The sequence below is a fragment of the Plectropomus leopardus genome, chromosome 20 (assembly GCF_026936395.1).
Source record: "Plectropomus leopardus strain MGB_pleo_1.0 chromosome 20, ASM2693639v1, whole genome shotgun sequence".
Classification (NCBI taxonomy): domain Eukaryota; kingdom Metazoa; phylum Chordata; class Actinopteri; order Perciformes; family Serranidae; genus Plectropomus; species Plectropomus leopardus.
This window is the reverse complement of record NC_142195.1, coordinates 4,656,264-4,678,991: the sequence shown is the minus strand read 5'-3', so window position 1 is coordinate 4,678,991 and position 22,728 is coordinate 4,656,264. Positions and strand designations below refer to the sequence as shown.

The window sequence follows — 22,728 nt, the reverse complement described above, 5'->3', positions numbered from 1 at the left end:
TGCATTTGATGTATGATGAAATGATGCTCTAATTCTTTTATTTTAGCGTCTTAAAATAGAAAGACAAAAAGAGGGAATGCCGAGAGAGGAGGGTTTCGCAGAGAGAGCCTAGTGACAGTGAAAAGAAATGGCCCCGGCAGCAGCGTCCAGCAGGAAATTCAATAAAAAACTCTTCAAAAGACCCGGCTCTGACATTGAAAAATAGCGAAATTATAACATACAGCAGGGTAACGAAAGAGAGGAGTTATTGTATTTGGCACAGAATCGCAGAGAAGAGAGAAGCCCAGGGCTGCCACGTCAAATGAGCCGTCACTGACGGAGGGAGTTAAGCCTTGTGGTGATTAAATATAGGCCTCAAACCTGCCGGCTGCCAGGCAGGCAGGCAGACAGCAGACATGTTTGTGCACAGGCAGCAAAATGAACAGAAAACAAAGAGAGAGGGAGCGGGAGAGGCAGGGAAAGACTCATTTCAGACTGCAGCAGAGAACAGACAGCTAATATCTGGACTGAGATAGAGGAGAAGCTGTTTCGTTTGAGAAAAGTGTGTCAGGAGGGTTACAGCTCAGAGATAAGAGTGAGCAGAAGACGTCATCAGTGGAGACGGATGAATTCAGCCCGAGGTGTCCACCACTGAGAAATTAAGAGTGATTTCTCAAACATGTTTGGAAATCTGTCGGGGGAGGAGAAGTCCTTCCCTGAACCCTTTGAATCCTCGATAGATATCGGTTTGTGCCACATTCAGATGCTTTTCACAGGCTATTTAACCCACTGAAACTTCAGCAAATTAGTTTTAAGTACTTTGAAAACGGCAATATCCCACTCTGCAAGAAATATTCCACAAACTACAAGAAATGAATGAAAGGTGACAAGCAAGCAACCTGAGAAACATATTTAAAAAAAACACTGGGGAGAAATCTTCAGAAAACTATATTTACTATAGAATTGTTCTAATATTAAATATTTACAAATGTGTTACAGAGAAAAAAAAAACACACACACACACCAATATATATATATATATATATAATTTTGTTTTTAATTTTTTTGTTATTGTCTTTTACTTTTTTATCTTTTTTTGCCTATTTTCAATTTTGTTGTAACTTTTAAAGCAAGACATCAAACCAAAATGCTCAGGTTTCAAAGGGTTACAGTTACAGTGTGAACACTTTAGGGGCATCTTTTGTCAGACATTGAATATCATCTTCATTAATATAGTTTAATAAGTGTATAATCCTGTATAAAAAGGCCTTTATATCTACATATGAAGCGGGTCCACTTCCCCTGAGTCTGCCATGTTGTTTCTACTGTAGCCTAGAAAAGACAAACCACACACTGACACTACATATGGAAGTCATCTGCCTCTGTAGTTGTCCTATATGTTTGGAACATCAAGTTTCAGTTGGTTGCAAACTGCACTCTCACCGCTAAATGCCACGAAATGGGACACACAACACCTTTTAGAGCAATCTGACTTTCTATCCAGCTACATCCAGTTTCATCTTTCCTAATCTTTCTTACCTTGTGCTTGGTAGGTCTATTTATCCTTTAAACTAAACTATGAACAGCAATGTAAGACACTCAATGGTAGTAACTAAAGTAGGTGTGGGTAGTGGAGAAAAAATTGGTAAATTAAAGCTATGCCGGCATGTGTTCCAGCAACAGCACTTATGCTTCATGCCATCCCTCCATAAGACAGTGCCCACCGCAGTAAAAAAAAAAAAAAAAAAAGTCAGGTCACGCCACTAATAACCAATTAGCCTAACCTGTATGTCTTTATACTGTGAAAAAAAGCCTGAGAACCCAGAGAACACCCACACTGCCACGGGGAAAACATGCAAACTCCTCACAGAAGGGCCCCTACCGGCCAGCATGCTCAAGCCAGGATCCCTCTTGCTGTGAGGCGACAGTGTTAACCAATGCTCAGAAATATTCTTTGCATTTAGTCTGAACCATTAGAAGCAGATCGAAATTATGCACAAACTCAAAACACGGCACCCTTTCCCTGTGTTTGCCTTTTTGTGGCTTTTGGTGACGTATTTTGGTCTACTCAAACCTATAGCTTTAATCAAAGCAAACAAACCACAGGTTTTAAAACACAAATGCAATAATTATTCACCCAACTGTTGATATTTCATATTTCAGACTGAACAGCTGCCAAGACCAACGCTGATGATCACAGAGCAATGTCACAGCATCACAATCGTAGCTAATAAAAGTAAGGGAAATCATGAAAATGTGCTGAATATTACTGGTGGTAGATGTCTTCAATTTGATACTCAGACTTATAAGACAGAAAGATTTTGCAGTGTTTCTAACATTACATTGGGATATATTCTGTCTATATTTGACTGAGTGTGTGCTTGTGTTGGCTCATTCCTGTGACATTTTCCTCTCCCATCATCCCCCTCCTTTACCACCCCCTCCGCCTCCTTCTTCTAAGGTGTGCATTATGCTGTAGCTACATAAGCCATTTAGCTCAAGTTGCAGAGCCTGATCATGTTCCCACTGCAAATGAATAATAATAATAATAATAATAATAATAATAATAATAATAACAAAATTATTATTATTATTAGAAATTGAGTCCCCAAAGATACTTTACATAGAGAAAAAGCAGTACATTCTTTCATAAAGACAAAAAAATAAATAAATAAACTGACAATAAAATCAAAAAGAGCCAACTGGGTAATAAAAACTTAAGGAATGGGGACGCAGAGTTTTCTGTCAATTACGTAACAATGAAACCTGAGGCTGTAATGGCAGAGGATTTGTCCAAGGGCATGTAAAGGATAAAGAGGAGGGCACCAAGCACTGAACCCTGGGGGACACCGTGGGTAACAGAAACTATGGGTGATTTGTAGTTGTTGATAGAGATGGATTGGACCTTTCTCATCCCAACTCGTCACATGGTGCTGCACTGTCAGTGACCTTCTGCATCTACTTATGACATATAGTTATCCTTCTGCATCAGCTGTCTTCGCTCTGGCATGCCGTTACCGTGATGTCACCAAATTCACATGGTGGATGATGCATCACAGTCCTTATGTTTATATAACAGCACATGGCAACTAAGGTGGACTGCCACGATGGTTAGGATTAGGCAACAAAGTCAAGAATGGTATTTTGCCAAAAGAAAAAAAAACTCACATCCACACAGAAAGCAAACTCCAGACTTACCCACGAAAGCCTGAAAGTTGATTCTGTCCTTATCGGAAGCTGTCCAGCCACGTTCCAGTTGGATGCAGAAGGTGTCTTTTGGTGTAATGCTTTTACACCATAAGCACTGATAGAGCTGACATATTGGTCTGTTAAGTGTAGATCAACTAGCTACAAAAATGGTATTCACAGAGCACTGTCATAATTGTCATAATTAAAAATGAAGGAAAATCATGCACATATATGAGATATTAGTGGTGGAGTTGAGTGTCTACATTTTGATATTGAGACCAATAAGACAGAAAGATCTTACAGTGTTTCTAACAAGATACATTCTGTCTATACTTCACTGAGTGTGTGCTTGTGTTGGCTCATTCCTCTTTGACATTTTCCTCTCCTGTCACCCCCCCTTCTAAGGTGTGAGAGAGGCCTCGGCTCATCATGCAAAGCCTCCCCTTCGAGTTGAGAGACAGGCCACAGTCTTTAAATTGCTCCCATCACCCTCGGGGCATGTTCATGTGAGGATTCAGTTTAGGGTGTGACAATGAGGATCATCTGGCTCAAATCAGCCCAAACAATCACGGTTCAGTACCCTCAGACAGACGGGTAGACGAGTCGGCCCAGACAGACGCTGACAGTGTCCCTGTCTGCGTTATCCGTCTTTATATTCCAGCAGATAAGACGACTTTGAATTAATTAAGCAACAGGAATCTCTTTAAAAAACGCCAGATAGCTTAAAGCCTCTCACATCACAGCAGCACTGACAGAAAGATGTTCCTCCTTGTTGTCCTCAGCACGGAGCGCCTCTTCAAAAGGTTATCAACCGAAATTCCAAGACAGGAATCGGAGAGAGACGAGGAGGGTGAAATAGATTTGAAGAGCTTTGATGAGAGAGGCTTGCGATGAAAGAGGCTTTCAAAGCACAAAAGGCTTCTCCACTCCTGTTCTTTTTTGCTTTCTGTCACTCTCCGAGCTGCTGCCAGTGTCATTCCTTCGCTCTGAGCTATGAACCCAAACTGGTGTTGTAGCAGATTTCATGTACAACGCTGCATGCTTGTCTCTTTCTATCTCGCGGCCTTGAACCCTCTTTTCTGGAAACATCTGCCACTGTGGACAAACACCAGCTTCAGCAACAGATAACCCATCCGCCTTTTCATATCCAGAGATGAGAGAAGTGATGAAAGGAGAAAGAAAATAAGTAAGATGTCATCTTTAATGTCAAACATTATATTTTCACCACTCCCTCTCCCTGTCTGGCTCCTCAGCAGTGCTGTAACATTAGCCGTGTTGCTTGGAGCGACACCCTGTCAGGTGGAGTTTACAGACTCTGACACAGTATCCAGTAACCCCCTCGTTCCAGGGTGAGTGTGAGCCATGGAGACAGACAGCACCGGTGAGGACAGACAAGTTGAAAGAAGAGAGGCGATTGATTGTGACAATCTGGAGCTGCTTTTGTCTCATGTGACCGGCTGCTGCTGCCAAAGGAGGCCAGATTTGAACAGTCTGAAAATCGTTTCACAACCAGGGTCTGACGTTATGCTCTATAACTGCACATTACACTGCTTTTAAACATTCAAAGTAGTTTCTTACAGCATTCTTCTGTGAGAGAGCTTCTCTTCTCTCTATGTGCTGTATCTTCAAGTATTTTTTATGTCTCAGCGCCAGCGATAGCCTTGGCCGGAGGAATTATGTTTTCGAGTTGTCTGTCCATCTGTCCCATTCTCCTAAACTTGATATCTCAAGAACACTTTGAGGGGATTTTTTCCAATTTGTCACAAACATCCACTTAGTGATGAACTGACTAGATTTTGGTGGTCAAAGGTCATGGTCAATGTGACCTTGCATCTGTCTCTTCTTATAAATGTGATATCTGGAAAAAAAAAACCTTGGGGGAACTTTCTTAAATTTGGCACAAACATCCACTTTAAATGAATGATGAACTGACTGGACTTTGGTAGTTAAAGGTCAAGGTCACTTTAAGCTTGCGTCTGTCTCTCTCTTGTGAATTCTTTTTTTTAAAACATTTGGCACAAATGTTCACTTAGACTCAACGATGAACTGATTAGATTTTGGTGGTCAAAGATCAAAGTCAATGTTCTTCAAATCTGGCGCGAACTTCCACTTTGAGTGAATGATGAACTAGTAAGAAAGATCAAGGTCACTGTAACCTTACGTCTGTCTCATTCTTGTGAACACGATATCTCAAGAACATCTTGGGAGAGTTTCCTCAACTTTGGCACAAACATCCACTGAGTCATGAATAAACCAATTAGAATTTGGTGGTTGATGATCAAGATCAGCATGACGCTTTTGGCCATAACTCAAGAATTCATGGGCCTATTACAACTACATTTCACACAAATGTCTGAAAGGATATAATGATGAACTCATGACATTATACATTGAAAAGGTCAAAGGTCAGCTTCACTGTGACACACTTCTCTGGCCATTACGCAATGCATTATCTCAGGAACAGAAGAGGAGACATTAGGTCAGATACTGAATTTGTGACACTAATCTTGGGTGCCCACCTTGAAACTGTGCTGGTTGTATAGGTTTGCTGTGCTGCTGGGGCGATCCTATGTGTGAAATATTTTCAAACATATCATGTAATTGTAAATTGTAAAATGCAAATGCAACCTCACTGGTTCACAGAGGCATACAACTGCAAGGCCGCAATCAGGTGTCTGAAATCAGGCAAGCTAAAATGTATCACAGAGGAAAACAAACTATAGATGATTCATCCGGACTACACAACACAGGTTTGAAAGGCCCCTAGTTTCCATCTGTCTTATTGTACTGCCATTTTCAGGTAGTTTCACAATTAAAGCCTAACAGCAAAACAGACCGAAGCTCTTTGAGTGAAGCAAGTGAGCACATGCTTAAAGGAGCAAGCAGTTTCACAATAAACAACCTCTGAATAATGAAGATTTTAAAAAATTCAGGTCTTACTAAGGGGCTGCCTTGGCATCAGAATCAAACGCAGCATTGATCTGGATGGAGCAGTACATCTATTGTGCTGCTTGGATTTAATCAGCTTAAGGTTTTCAGGCAGATCGTAATAAATGACAGTTTATAACAGCTGTGCGTTGGCCGTAAATCACTCACTAATGCGCAGGACGCTCCGACAAAAGGAGCAGTTAACACAGTTTACTATGGTGCTTTGAGTCGGTCAAAGGTGGGACGAAATCCAGCAGACCTCACAGTCAGTCAGCAGGTGTTGCTTTAGTGCAAATGAAGCAGATGTGAGACCTTTTATCGTCCACCATGTCCACACTAACACAGATACATTAGAAAAGGCAGCTACTGGTCTGCTGAGCCACTGTTTGGAGCAGTGCTGGACAGAAACCAAGTACAATTACTCAAATACTGCTCAGTACTGCTGTACTTTACATGAGTATTTCTATTCTTTGCCACTTGAAAGGCCTTCTTCTACTCCACGGCCTTTTGGAGGCAAATATTGATAGATTTTTTTTTTAAACTCCTGTACATTTATTTGACAGCATTTGTTACTTTACAGATTGGTTCCGGGACCCTTTTCTATTGTTGTGTAAATTAAAATCTAGTTGAGTAAAGATCCCTGACTAGGTGGCATTTGACTATATATATATTCAATCTATATTAGGGTTGAAAACTGCAAGGACATTTGCATTGTAAAATTAACGATTTGTTATTTGAAAAAAAATAAAACCATTAAAACTTTGCTTATTTCACACAATACCAAATGTGTTCTTCCCCAAACAGAGCTTACAGCAACATATTGCATATAATTTGATAGCTTTGCGTCGCCTATTGATTAAATATCACATGGTCGAGTAAAAAATTGATCATTGATTGTTACCATCTCATTAATTGTTATTATATTAAATGCATAAAAAACAGATGAGAAAAACTGATAAAATGTATAATTAACTGAAAAAGACAACACAATAACTGCATTTGTTTGTGTAAAAAGAGAGATTTGGATGAATTTTGAGTTTTCTTAATAATTAGTAATTTTTCATACGATTCTCTGTATTATGACACATTTAATAGGGTTATTTTTGATAAATTCAGTGTTTTTTAATCCCTGGCATTTGGCTATTGTTCTGTTTCCTCTTGTTTTAATTGTGTACTTTTCTAATGCAGGATGAGGCTGTTTACAATAAAGTGAGGGATTTGTGAATATACCTTGTCTTCCATGTCCTTATCCTATTACTTATTTTTGTCAGTCTTGAAGATGAGAAATGTGCCTATTTTGTATACATTTTTATAAGTTTTGTAAAAGCCCTTAAAATCTAGAAAACCTAGGACTCCCCCTTTAAACTTAAGTAAACCCTATACGCAGTTGGGAACCAGTGATCTAGATGATCAAAACAAAATCTAAAAGCAACTAATAAATTAAGATGTATTTTAAGAGCTTAAGCTACAATTATATATAATAATCTCATCAAATGATATGAAAATATGAATATGAAATAATTAATTCTCAAGCGGCAACCTCCAGGGCTAAAAAATGAAGCTAGTGCCTGCAGTTCCTCTGATGGCCATTTGAGGTCGGCTCTAGAAATGAGTCAAACCCCACAGACTTCCATGTTAAAGTGCCCAACTCAGACAAACAGAAATAAACATGTCTACAGCCTGGTACAAACAACAACAACAAAGTTTTAGTCTCTAAAGCTAGTTTCCCCGTTCATGACAATTCTACAGTGGATGAATTTTTATATAATTAACCCATTCAAACTTTATTAACATTTCGAGTTGTGGGAAATTGAGGGCAGTGCTGCTATGAGCAACAGACTGAATGTCACATGGAGTGTCGGTCAGCGTGTGTACATGTTTAACCCACAGGGCCAGTTGTCTCTGACCATCTGATTGATTAGATTGTGTAGCAGTAAAAAAAAGAAATCAAAGCTTTTACAATTTAAAGAAATGTGTTAAATTCAATTGAAAATGTTCATCCAATTAATCCTCCAGTCTGAATTTTTTACTTTTGGTTAACCTTTTGTTGTTGGAAATAAGCAGTAAAAAAAAAAAAAATGTAAGATTATGACGGCAGTGTTATATTTAGTTTTATTGCCAACTGCCTTTATACTAAAAGAAAGAGCTGAAGTATTTTTCTCGTCCTCCGGCGTTTCAGACCGGCTGAAATCTAATTGCAAAGTGTGGAGGGAAAACTTTCAAGACATAAACAGCGAGATAATCTGTATCTCTCTGATCTCAGCGACTGTCTGTCAATCCCAGAGAGGGGAACGCAAAACAACGCAGGTATAATTCAGCATGACGGCCTTCTGGTGGCAGCTGGGGTGAAGAGTTCACAAACGCTGTGTGTGTGTGTGTGTATGTGTGTGTGTGTGTGTTCAAGAGGCATGGATCCAGCAGCAGTTAGATTTATAATATGTGGTACATTCGTGTATAGTGGTACAACTCTAAACTATGGTAAAGGAAGCATCTGAGAGTTTGCGAAAACACAGCGACGATTGTTCAGCCTTGGGCACGGAGAGGTCAAGTAACTGTAGCACAAGCACGTCTATTCAAAGCCTTGAAAAACCAAGTGTGGCTCTCCAACAAAACTTCTTTTATCTCGATCCCAACCCATTACATTGAACCTACTGTCTCTTATTCTGTGCGCTGACACTTAGAGAATGTCTTTTGACAACGGTGAACAGGACTAAAGCAGAAGGATGACCCAGGGGCCGGGGCAGCGCACACTAGACGGGGTGCTGGGGCCCCCGGAGGCATACGCTGCAGATCCACGATGAAGGGCAGAAGAAAGAACAGAGTGAAGCCGCAAAGGGTTCGGGTGTGATAATGGATTCCCACATTAGGTCCATCAAGGTCTGATGAGAAATGGGATCTGGCAGCAGCTTGGCACTGGCCAGTAGTAAATCTGGTTTGAAGCGAGGTGCTGAGCGGGCCGGTGACTCTATGCTTGGTGGCAGGCGCTTGGGGCTTGTGTTGGGGATTTTGGAGACTTCCCCAGGTCACAGCGTAGAGTGGAAACACATGGTTTCAATGTGTCTCTCATCTCCTGCACTCAGAGTGTGGCCGTGTCCGCAATTTTGTATTCGTAACTCTGGAATTACTTTATGGTTACGGAGTGACGGAGGAGAAACCAAAGAAAAAGTTGAAAATCCCTAGATTTCAACATTTCCACTCCACTCCCTCTACACACCCTCCTCAAACGTTTTTGTGTGTGTGTGTGTGTGTGTGTGTGTGTGTGTGTGTGTTTTTGCTGAATTCCTATAAAGTTCATGGGTAACGCTGGCTGGTTGCCTGCAGGTTTAAAACCATAAATTACCTGAGAGAGACATGAAGACACCAGCTAACCACAGGAGAACTTACTAAGAACTTCAAACAGCTGGCAGCAGCCTCATGAGGAGGTCACCCTTCAGTTAATTGTTGTTAATTGATCTGTTTATCCATTCAAAGATGACTCGATCAGATTGATGAATGAGAGCAGCTGCAAGTGAATAAATACTTTTAGATTCAAAACAACCTGCACTTGGCATTCTGCTGCTCCATCTGTGCCCAGAGTATGCTATATGCTCTGTAAGTTTACTGTAATATACAGTATATATTTCAAAAGTGCTCCACATCAATGTTCAAGCTCCAAATATATAATGAATCTATGTGTGGCAACAGATTTTATAATCATGGCGGGCTGCCACAAAGAAATTAATGTGTGGGAAACGCTGAAAGTAATCCCTCACAAATTCCATTTATGATCCACTGCCTGTACAGCTATCAGAACCTATTAGCTGTGTGGCAGCTTGACTTTGTTTTAACTGTTTCACAGACTTAGTTTTAAGACAGTTGTGAGACAGGAGTTGTTGAGTTGCCTCTGTTGTAAAGATTAAGGAAACATGAACTCCGAAAGAACATAAATTGGGACATGGAGCACAAACCTCCTGCAGCTTTCCAAAAAAGTTGAACTTGTATCAGCTCAGAATCATATTAATTCTGACTTAAGGTTTTTTAAGAAAAAAATGTATCATGAAAAATAGCAATTATGCAGAAAAATATGAGCCAGCTTGACTTTTTCCTTGCAGTATACACTCTAGTTGAAACACTCTTGCAGCCAGTTTGTAGAAATATTTACAGCACAAGCAAAAGCATGCTGACGCTTTCCCACACGAGCACAAACATAAGTCCACATACACTAGCACACATGCACACATTAAAGTAGAAAACGAGGTCCAGGTGGATGCTGGAGTTTTCTTTTGCTCCCAACAGGGTGTTTGGGGAGTTGAGAAGGTGAAAATAAGCACAAACGGGCTTTAAAACACAAGGAGAGAAAGGTTGACCTTTGACTGTGTTTGTTGGTCTAGACCCAGGCGTGAACCTCAAGCTCCAGGGCATACTGGGAGTTTAACCAGGGGCCAGAGGTCACTGAGATGGGCAGCAGAGCGACAGAGGGGTTAAAGGGAGGTAACAGCTCTTTTATATGCCCCATGACACCATTATTTTCCTCTTTAAAACCAATTATGAATCCCTGGTAGTAATTTACTACTTCAAAGTTTTTATCTTGCATCTATGGATGGTCCAATCACATCTGTAACTAATTACATATACTCAAATAGTGTACTTACGCACAAATTTAAAATACTTGTACTCTATTAAGTGTTTCGATTTCATACATATGCTACAAACATATGATGGACTCAAAGAATATGATGCATTGCTGTAGATTAAACTACCTCACAGTGTAAAAAGAGTTAAAAATGAGGACAACCGCAACCATTGTAAGGTAGTAAAATGCAAAATACTCATTAATGCAGCAGGAATATTCATCCAAGAACTGTTCTCATGCACCGCTCATATATGTAAACCTACAAAAAATAATGTACCAGAATTCGTTTATAACCCACGTAACCACGAGCCAAGTAATTTCTGGATAATTCAGGTAATCAGGAGGGCTAGAATCACGTGACCGATGTGCTCATGGGAGTTAAGAGGAAAGTAGTATGAAGTGCAAAAGTCTGTGAAAGGAAGAAGGGCAGAGGTTGTGGATTGCTCAAAAAGACACAACTTTCCCACAGAAACCGTGTCCCATGTAAAACTATGAGGTATTTAAAGGCACAGTTGTCACCACACTTTTTCCCTAAACCTAATGTACTTGACTTTAAATATGAACTTTATGTTTAATACGTAACATCGCCTCACCCAACCATGTACTACATCTTTTCCTAACCCTAACCTATGAAACTTAACATTAAGTACATAACATGACGACACCAATCTTATTTCTTTTTCTTAACCTAACCCATGTAACTTTAAGCACCTAACTTTACGTTAAGTATGTAACGTTTCAATGCTGTTTGTAGGGCACTAAATCCTTAGATATCATACTGTCAAACTGTTGCATGAGGGTAAAGTGAACAATAAAACACTGACAGGAAACACTTTTTTGCACAATGACTTCTCTTAATTTCGATATTATTAGCCCACTTTGCTGATACATAGTTTTACTTCAGGAAGGTTTTGAATGGAAGACTAAAACTTGTAGTGGAGTATTTTCACAGAGTGGTGTTGGCACTTTTTTAAAGTATTGAATCTGAACTTCCTCCATGACTGAAAGTCTTCCATCATTATTACTGAACTCTGATGTCTTCACTTAAAAAAAATCATTTTCAATCCCTTTTTGCGTGTCTCTTTTATTCTCCTGTTTAAAATGGGCAAGCTGAGTAAGTTATGGGTGAGGATGGAAGGGAGGGAGGGGAGCTGATGGGTGAAACCTCTTCCGGGCAGATCCACCTTAAGAAAAAGCCAGAAGGCCCCCTCTGACACGCTGACAGCTTGCCATGAGTGACGTGTGATCTGTACAAATTTCAGGACTAATAAATCTACCTGTCAGAAGAAGGAGACTTGAAAGGGCCGCTGCCCCGCGGCGCAGCTTAAATGCAACTGCTGTTGATGAAATTCTGTAGGCTGGAGAATTACAGCTGTCAGGAAAAAACGCCTACATCAGATCTGACGGCTTGCCTGGCTCCTTCTCTAACCTGTTCTCTGTCTCACAATCACTCTCTCCCTCCCTCCCTCCCTTTTTTCACTTTCTTCCTCCCTTTTATTTCTAATCCAAAATATGTGAACTTTTTTTAGAAAAAAAAAACTGGTGTGGGAAATAATATCTCTCCAAAGTGCTACAGGAAATATTTCTCTAAGTTGTCTTGTTTGTTCTTTCTCACAACAAAACGCTCTGTGAAAGGAACAAAGCTAAATCATAACGCACACAGCTGTTTTGCCTTTTCCATTACAGAGCGGCTCTATTTTCTTATGCGCTTTGAAGTTGAGGCTGGACTTCAGCCAGTAAGAGACATATTCACTGCTGGTCCGTGACAGCTATAAACATCGTCTGAGGAGAGAGAGGCATAAAGCAGCTGAGCGTGTTGCTGTATTTATGGGTAAACGAGTGGAAAAGCCATTGCTCTCTCTAATCTGTCATAAAGGGGATTTATGGGTGTGTGATGTGAGGACCTTGTTGAGGTTGTGTATTGACTCATCTCATGCAGACAGACTCCATGAGGCATGAAGCTAGCCGGATTCCACATCAGTGGAAGCATGATTCAATATAGACACGCTCATATAGCAGAAGTCGATTTATTTTTTTCATTTAGATTAAAATTAAGTTCATTACTGAGCCTTTTCTCTTTATTAGACTCAATAACAGTAAGAGTCTAAAGCAGGGACACTCAACTTGCTTTGCTTGGGGACGACTTTTGCAAAATGACCGGAGACTGGGGGCCAGTTGCAGCAGCCCCATACAGGTTTTTAGATTTTTAGACAGGTCTAGGATTTTAGGGTGTTTTTAGGATTTAAGGACAATTCTAGGATTTTAGGATGCTTCTAGAATTTTTGGACATTTCTTGGATTTTAGGATGCTTCTAGGATTTTAGAATGTTTCTAGGATTTTAGGAGACTTCTAGGATTTGGGGAAGTTTCTAGGATTTTAGGACATATTTAGGATTTTAGGATGTTTCAAGGATTTTAGGATGTTTGTCAGATTTTAGGACATTTCCATGATTTTAGGATGTTTCTTTTTCTTGTATTTTAGGACATTTTTCTTATTTTAGGACATTTCATACAGAAGTAGAGGTATACTTTTGCATAAAATGGAAATCAAGTAGGACCTTAAAACGGTACTTAAGTGCAGTACTTTAGTAGTTATACAAAGTTACATTCCATCACTGACGTAGACAACATGCTGATGTTTAGCAGGTATAATATTTATCATGTTGGCCATCTTAGTTTAACTGCTAATGTTTAATGATTAACACTACAAACAAAGTAACCTGAGGCTGACTGTACAGCTTTGGGGGTATTTAGTCAATAAACCAAAGCATTCGACGCAGTTGAACAGGCTTTTTTAAGTTAACTTACAGAAACCCCAACTCCTAAAAGTATTTCATCAAATGACGTGAAACAAAATGGCAGTTTAGTCTGATTATGAGACCACTACCATACATGTGGTAGATCAAAGCTGATGGACGTTTGAATCAACAATTGGGGTTTCTGTTAGCTTTAATTAGCGCAAAATAAGTGGTTACAATAATGTACTAAGATGAAAATTGGGATTTATTGTATTTAAGGCCTGTCTGATCATTTGTGTGGTCGTCTGGTGCATTTTACTGTAAAGCCTTTTGTTTCTATGAGCTGTCACAAACGCTGCTCTGCAAGCTGTCCAGGTTGTAAAAAAGCATTTGCTTAGTGACCAAATCAAACCTGTCAACTTGCTGTTTCAGCCGGTACAACATTTACGTTCACCTCAAACATCCCGTCATATTATCAGCAGCATTACAGCTGAATGTTGAGGGGAGAGAAAAAGAGTTAGATGAAAAATCGCAAGCAACAGTTAGAAAAACGAAGGAGCAAGATAGAGAGGGAGAGAAAGCACTCTGGGGTCCGTCTTTCAGTTCCACATCTGGCCCTGATATTTCAGAGTTAATTAGTCATGCAGGGGTTGTGTGTAGATAAATCTATCATCCCGCGGTGCACAAACCATTTGAGAAATGAAAGGAAGTGAGGAGATATACACAGTCCGAGCTCCTTCATAAATCACCGGGCCAGATTAAAAACAGGCTCTGCAGTGATGAGAGGGAGGGATCAGGACAGAGCTGGCCCTGGACTTTCTCACAAAAAAGCACACTCTCATGCACGCACATGCACTTATGTAGGCCTACAGGATATTAATATATAGATATAGGCCTATATATAGCCTACACTGTACTGTAGTGACTCTCAAACATGGGTACATGAACTGCAGGAGGTATGTCAAAGAGACTGTGGAGTAGCTCAATTCATTTAAAAAAAAAGAAGAAAGAAAGAGAGACACAAGAAAAGATGATATAAGTTGCTAAAAGTTATCAACAGTTTAAATTGTTAGCTAAAAGCAATAGCTTTGCTAATAAAAAGAAACAGCAAGAGAAACAATCAAAAAAAAATCAAAAAATCAAAATAGCTAAAACACTACCTTAACAGTTTAAATAGTTAGCTAAAAGCAATGGATAAACAGTTCAAATAGTTATGTAAAAGTAATGCTCAACAGTTGAACAAGGTATTTGATAAACTATTAAAACAGATAAGTAAAACTGAAGTTTAAATTATTGAAAATCTATACATTTTTAGCTATGCCAAAATAACTGGACAAATGTAGGCTAAATACCTGCCTAAATACAACAAAACCCCCAAAACACCTGAAATAGTAAACCAAATGTATTAAAACAACAGTCAAAATGTCTAAGAATAATGGATAATGGTTGAAATTTAAAACATTTTTCTATTACTTTAGCTTTCCATTAATAGCTAAAAGGTGAATAAACAGTTAAAATAAGAAGATTAAAGTGAAGAATAAATATACGTACAGTTAGCTAAAAGTACTGCATTCAATTTGTGAAAAACGAGAATTGAGATTCTCATGTGGATCAATTTTTTCCCCCAGCCTAAAACTGAAACTTTAAACATCATAAACAAGTTCCAAACAACTTTTTTTTAAGTGAAAATTTATATAAAAAAACAATTAAATGAAAATAACCTCCTGAGGTTTTACAAAGTCAAAGTTCCTCCCATGCTGACACTTTCTTTGCACTTTTTAATTATTTAAATTTTATCGGTGATCATCAAAATAAAACGCAGATACAGATAATCGGAAAAATATCAGCCCCGATAATCAGCCAGGCCGATAATCTGTCAACCCGTTAGGTTTAGATAAGCAAAGTTACATAGGTTAGACGTAGATAAGTAAAGTTAAGCTTAGACAGGTTAGGTTAGGCTTAGATAAGTAAAGTAATGTAGGTTAGGCTTAGATAAGTAAAGTAATGTAGGTTAGGCTTAGATAAGTAAAGTTACATAGGTTAGGCTTAGATAAGTAAAGTAATGTAGGTTAGGTTTAGATAAGTAAAGTTACACAGGTTAGGATTAGATAAGTAAAGTTAAGCTTAGATAGGCTAAGTCACATAGGTTAGGCTTAGATAAGTAAAGTTAAGCTTAGATAGGCAAAGTCACATAGGTTAGGCTTAGATAAGTGAAGTAATTTAGGTTAGGCTTAGATAAGTAAAGTTACATAAGTTAGGCTTTGATAAGTAAAGTAATGTAGGTTAGGTTTAGATAAGCAAAGTTGCACAGGTTAGGATTAGATAAGTAAAGTAATGTAGGTTAGGGTTAGATAAGCAAAGTTGCACAGGTTAGGATTAGATAAGTAAAGTTACATAGGTTAGGTTTAGATAAGTAAAGTTGCACAGGTTAGGATTAGATAAGTAAAGTTACATAGGTTAGGTTTAGATAAGTAAAGTTGCACAGGTTAGGATTAGATAAGTAAAGTAATGTAGGTTAGGTCTAGGCAAGTGAACTTTCGTAGGTAAGGTTTAGGGAAAGACACATGGTGACAATGTACCTTAAAATGACTTCAACTGGTCAACTGGTTTCACATGGTTCTGAACACCAGTTTCTTGGGTAAAATCTTGTAGAAAAGTTGTGTTTTGTAACCTATCCAGTAACCTAACCTGCCACCCTGTCAGCGCATTGGTCATGTGATGCTGCCTTTCTAAATACCTTGGTTATACACTTATTACTGTCTTATATTTACATAGGATACATACAAATTTTCTGCATCACTTTTCACAGGTATACGAACATTGCGAGAGAATAGCCTATTAAAGTAATTAGCTGACATTAATGGATACACAGTTGAAATAAATAAGATTTAGTGGAATGAGGTTTAAACAACCTGCCTCTGTAGAAATATGAATAATAATCAAATTACATTTTGACAGTTTAATCCTATAAAAAAGTGACTGTAACAATATGAACTTTTACATAATTACTTGTGTTAATTAATATAAAGTGTTTTCAAATTAACACATTTGGAACATAATGATGGCGTCTTAAGAGTTTGTCTGACAGTAATATTCTCACGTCCTTTTCAGACATTCATAAATATTAATAAATACAATACCTTCCTCTCACATCTCCTCTGCTCCTCTGACTCCATCATTAGTTTGAGGAGCTGTTGAGTGTTTACACAGTAAAACAAACGAACACAGCGGCACATTACTCATAAACATCTGCTCTCGATCCCTATAGTATCTCACTCAGCGGAGGAAGGAGTAGGAGGAGAGGAGTGACAAAAGGGACGGACGAGGAGCTGAGAGAATGACAACAAGGACATGTGTACAAGGAGGACGTCATGAGGAAGAGGAAGGGGATCTGCAGTGAGAAGAAAAGCCACTCTGACAGCGTCTGTTAGTCTTTGGGAGACAGAAGCCAGAAGGCACACTTTGCTTTTAGGCTTCGTAAAGAGTTTTTTTATTATTTTTTTCAAATTTTTAATTTAATTTGATTTAATTTTATGTGTTTATTTATTTATTTATTTTTATTGTAGTTAAGCAAGTATTACAAAAGACTTGCATAATGTCCCTGTTATACTATTTTTTTTAAAATACAAGTTATCCCATACAGGTATGGACTTTCTGAATGCTACAAGTAAACCACTGACATCCAGCCAGTGGTGGAAAGTCCATTTATGAGGTACTTAGACTTAACTTGAGTACAGTCCATATTCAGCTGCTTTACTTTCTGCACCGTTACAATTCAGAGTAAAAAACATTGCGCTTTGTTATTTTGCAGATTCTGATTGATCATTCAAAATATAATCAATAAATAAATGTATGATTACAGGTTAAGAAGGGACTACTTCTGCAACATTTCAGAGAATTCAGAGGGTGTGATGACATTATGAGTTTGAGATGCACAGTGTTATCCCACAGACACATTATTATTATTGGCTACTTGCTGGGATTTTTTCAAGGTCTTTTTCTGATTTTTCTTTTTAAGGCAAGACATCTCAAAATTTGACTGTTTACGGCAACCCCTAAATAAATTCTAAAAAGGCTAATAACCCATTTGTTTTTATCTAACTAGGCTTTTCCCTAAGTTTCAGTTTCATTCTGGGCAGTGTAAAGATGATTTTGAAACACATTTTGGGAGATTTATTTTACATAAAATAGAACAGTAAAAATGAATAATGAAAATTTGAATTAAAGATCATTGACATCCCACTGCTGTATAGAAACTAAATACTTGAAATTAAACATGCATAAGTGCAATTTTGAGGTGGTTGTATTTCATTTTCTGTAACGTAATAATTCTGCTTCACTGCAATGCAGAGGTAAAATATTTATGATGATTTAATCTATTAAATAATTATAATTATTTTATAATTATTATTATTTAATAAAATAATTTTAGGTACACGCTACTACTACAATTACTTTGCAGGTCCAGTTTCATAATGACAATACAACCTAAATAAATAAAATCTATAAAATGGGAACAAAAGTTATTTATTTTGATTTATCTAGGAGTTTCATTTTTTTTTAAATTTTTGCCTTATTTTCTCCATAGATTGCATACCTCCAATGTATATTGTATAAAACAATATAAAAACAATTAAATAAATAAATTCTGAAACTCTAAATTTAGTGATTTCTTTAAATGTTCTGAAAATTGTACAGAGTTTGTTTGGTGGCAGAATCTCTCAGGTGGTTGAGTAGGATTCTACTGGGGGGAATATGGACTCATGATCCCAAATTTTCCTCTCAACATGCTCCCTTTTACAGTCACAGTGTGCTGCTGAAAAAAAGATGATAATAATAAAGATCATTTGTGGCTATAAATATTTTTTATTGAGAAACTATAGTTTAGATTTAAGTCACATGTTTAATTAGCGTGAGGGTTAGGTTGAAGTTACAGTTTAAAGTACAAAACTGTATTTTTTTTTTTTTTTGCCAGAAAAACAACTTTGACGCACTCGTTGATTTCATTATTTATCATTTCTTCATGGTGCTCGAGTTGAGTGTTTACACTCTGCTTACTGTCAATCAGCTGACACACACAAACAGAAATGGGAGTCTGTCTCCTGCAGGAAATTATAGCTCAACACGTTGCCTTACAGATGTTACTGTCACTTAATTTGTGTCTTAATTAAGGGGTTTTTTTTAGCTGTCAAGTTGATTTTAAGACAACAAAAAAAAAACAAGCAACTATAAACATGCAGTTTTAATTGGATTAAAGTGTTTTGAGAAAATTAGCCAAAAAGAAAAATATATGACAGCTGACAGTTGATGAGTTAAACTTTAAATCACCTCAACCTTTCACTTAAGGTTTAGGATTTATAGGTTTTGGACAATTTACAATGCAGTGCAGTTTAGGGTGAAGGGTGAAGGTTAGGAGAGGGACAAGGTCAGAGGTTAAAGCAGGGAAAGTGCTGAGTATTAAGAGGAACGTGTGTGTTTGAAAGGCGCGTCAAGAGGCTGTGAAAGGCTGTAAAGGTCTCCAAAAAGTATGGAAATATTGAGACATTAAAGAAAAACTGTTGTTAAAAATAAAAATTTGAGGACGATAAGACAGATAGTTTAAGTGAAAGTCTGTGAAAAAATCTGAAGAGCCAAAAAACAAAAAAGTCTATTGGAAGTATAACCAATTCATTTGTTTCAATATTTGAACAGGGTTGCTACAGCTTACAGAAAGTAAAATTTAAGACTTTTTAATGTTTTTTCAGTCCCACTCCAGTGAAATTTAAGACTTATTATTAATATTGGAGGAATAAGTTGGAAAAAAACACAAAAACCTGACACCAATTTCTTGGGGTTAGGTAGAATTTTTACCAAAATATTTACTTTATAATATAAAATATGACTTTTGGGTGACAGCAATGCAAGTGCAATTAATAAATGCAATAAACTGGACTTTTTTCCAAACTGACGTGTTTCTGTTAGGCATATTTTATATTCGCAATTTCAATTTGCGCAATTTGAGTTTCAATGGAAACCCGTCTATTGACATGGAGTATTTTTGCATTTGTGTATAGGTATATTATTTGAGAAAACGACCAAATTACTTCTTCTACCACTCATGATTAACCTATACATAATGAATTTTCCATTAAAACTTAAAAAATACATCAGTGTTTTGACCCTCTTTAAATGCTGTTATGCAGTTATGATGGCAGCCTAAAACTCCCCTGTGTCACTTTTTTTCACTGAGCGGACATGTAAGACAGCCGATAGCCATCTGACCGGGAAACACTAAATCACAGATGAAACAGCAGGAGGGGGGAAGCTGTAAATCACACATTACAAAGAGCGTGGTGAAAGCGCAGGAACATTGCTCCGCCGTGACATCGTCCCTCATACCCTGCCTTCAAAGGCGGCTCGTGCAGGAAGCAGTCATTCCCATTTCCTGTCTGCGTCACCCAGGGGGACGACGGCACAACTGCGAGGTGCGAAGGAAAATCATGTTTGGATATATTCTTTCTTCCCAAGGACGTGTGAATCCATTGTGATTGTGCTCACGACTGTTTCTCCGAGCTGATGAAAAGAGATTACATCGGCACAGGAATCACATTTGTATGAATGTGAACTCTGACCATGATAAAGCTGTTGTCGTGGAAACACTGATGATGGGTTTGTTGGTGTCAGGGTTGGTTTTAGTCGAAAGTTAAACAAAGGAAGACAAAGGACTTTTTCCGAACCACAAACACCCCTCCTATCATCACGGTGTCTACTTGTTTGTGTGTGTGTGTGTGTGTGTGTGTGTGTGTGTGTGTGTGTGTGTGTGTGTGTGCTCACTTATACACTATCGTGTGTGCCAGTATATAAAGTTGCTTTACAAGATCAAACCATAAAACAGGACAAAAAGGTTTATTTAGACTATACCTCTGCACAATGGTGCTTCAAGCTAATGCGTACACAAATTTTATTATGTTAGCATGCTAACAGTCACTAATTACCACTAAAGAAATGTCCTAGAAGCCTAGAAATGCTCAGAAATTCTAGAAATGTCCTTAAATCTCCAGCTGCAACTGGCCCCTGGCCTCCTGATATTTTGTGATATTTAAGTGGGCCCCAAGCAAAGCGAGTTAAGTATCCTTGCCCTGAGTTCACCGCTTTGGTTAAGACTAAAACACGTAAACAATTATTAAAGGTCTTGCCATTAAATTTTGCACAGACCTTCATAATCCCTAGAAGATGAATCCTGATGACTTAGATGATTCACCGACTTCTCCCCAAGTGCCACTGTGAGGTTGATACTGAACGTTCTCAACATTTATTTGGCAGGTTGGCACAATATTGTTTTTAGACATTCATGGTTCCCAGAGAACGTAACATACATACAGTTGTGATCCTCTTACTTTTACTCTCCGCCATGAGGTTCACACATTCATGTTCCCCAGAGGATACATCCTTGTGACTTTGGTGATGCCATGACTTTTTCCTCTGATACCACCATGAGGCTGATATTAGTCATTTTTAGCAACAACTTGAGACGTCAGTGACAAATTTTAATCAACATTGGTGTAATGTTCTTTTTGGACTATTAACTGTTCCCAGAGAATGACGCATACTGACATTGGTGATCCCCTGACTCTTCCTCTAATTTCACCACGAACTTCACATTTTTTGTGAAATTTTGCCCAGACATTCATAATCCCCAGGGGATGAATCTTGGTGACTTTGGTGATTCCTTGACTTTTTCTCGCCGCCACCAAATGGTTAAAATTTGTGATTTTTAGTGACAATGTGACATCTCAACATCAGTTTTCTCAGCATTGGTATGGCATTTTGTTTAGACATTCCTGGTTCCCAGAGGATGAAACAGTCAAAGGATCACCAAAGTCAGTAACTTTGGTGATCCTTTGACTTTTCCTCTAATGCCACCATGAGGTTCACATTTTTGAGGAAAAGATGTGGACAGCTTTTAGAAGGATTGCCATGAAATTTTGTATACACATTCTTGCTTAACAAAAATATCACTTTGTGGGCCCTCAGTGTTTCCTATAGTGCCATAATATGGGTCTTTGAGGGGAGGTAGAGGTTTGCATTGTTTGCCTAGAGATAAAAATGTAGGTTGTGACGAAGAAGCAACCTCTGAGGCTGAAAAATGAAGCCAGTACAGAAATGCCAAAAACTCAGACAGTTGAACACAGTCAATCCCCAAAGACCCACCATGTTAAAATGCACAACTTCACAGCAGAAATAAACATATTTACAGCCTTGTACAGAAAACAGTTTCTCTATAGCTATTTCAACATTCATGACACATGTACAGGGACTGGATTTTTATGTAACTTACTCATTTACATTTTATCAAGGTCTAAAGTTATGTATATTTAAGATTAGGACTGCGTGAGTGACAGGCTGCTACAGTCTATGAGTCAGATCCACTCCTGGCTTCTCAACAGTTCCAACCTCTCATCCATATATGCTCTGCATACAATACCCATACTACCATACTACAATACTATATAGCAAGTCAGTAAAAAGATTTTGTATGTCCCATAACGTAGTATGTCAGATGCAGTATGCCAAAAATACCTGGATGTTCTATTACATCAGATCAGATTTTGCAGTATTGCAAGCCAGCATGCTTTTCTCCTTATTCTGACCAACTGTGCAGCAGATGATAACGTCACATCAACTGAGCAACAAACAGATGACAGCAGATTGACAGCTGTCAGAAGGTGCACTGATGAAAGTGCATTAAAGTGACTGATGACCAATCAAATAGGTATAATAGAAATATGAATTGTATAGGTGAACAAAATTATCATATATATTACCAGCAACAAAACACGAAAAACAAATTAATAGAAAAATACATACGTGGGTTAATTTTCCTGTGAACATAAATGTAAAATTCTAAACTATATATGCAGCTATAACTTAAAGTTAAAACTGCATACATTGCAAAGTAACAACAGCAGAGCTCTGTGGGCCAACCGCTGTCTCTGATGAGCTTGGCGAATGGCATTTTGTTTTATCTTCATGGTACTAGATTCATTCAGGGTCAAAGTTCAGGGCGCAGTATTATGAAGAAGTAGCGTATCCTGTTACAGTACAGTTGACAGTACATACTGTGTTAGATCAGCCATAGTACCTACTAAAAGTAAAACGAAAAAGTATGCAATTCGGAACACAACCATGGTCACCTCTGACTCCAAAAAAAACAAGATGGCGATGGCTAAAATCTGGAATTGAGGCTTCAAAATGACAGTTCACAAACCAATGGGGTATCTCACTGTAACTACATCCATTATCT

At 38.2% G+C, this 22,728-nt stretch overlaps 1 protein-coding gene across 1 annotated transcript in view; it reads right to left on the bottom strand.

Annotated features, from left to right (window-relative positions):
- LOC148186152 (NADPH-dependent diflavin oxidoreductase 1-like) overlaps positions 1–22,728 on the bottom strand; it is a 110,034-nt gene that overhangs the window by 23,653 nt on the left and 63,653 nt on the right. The window lies entirely within an intron of this gene.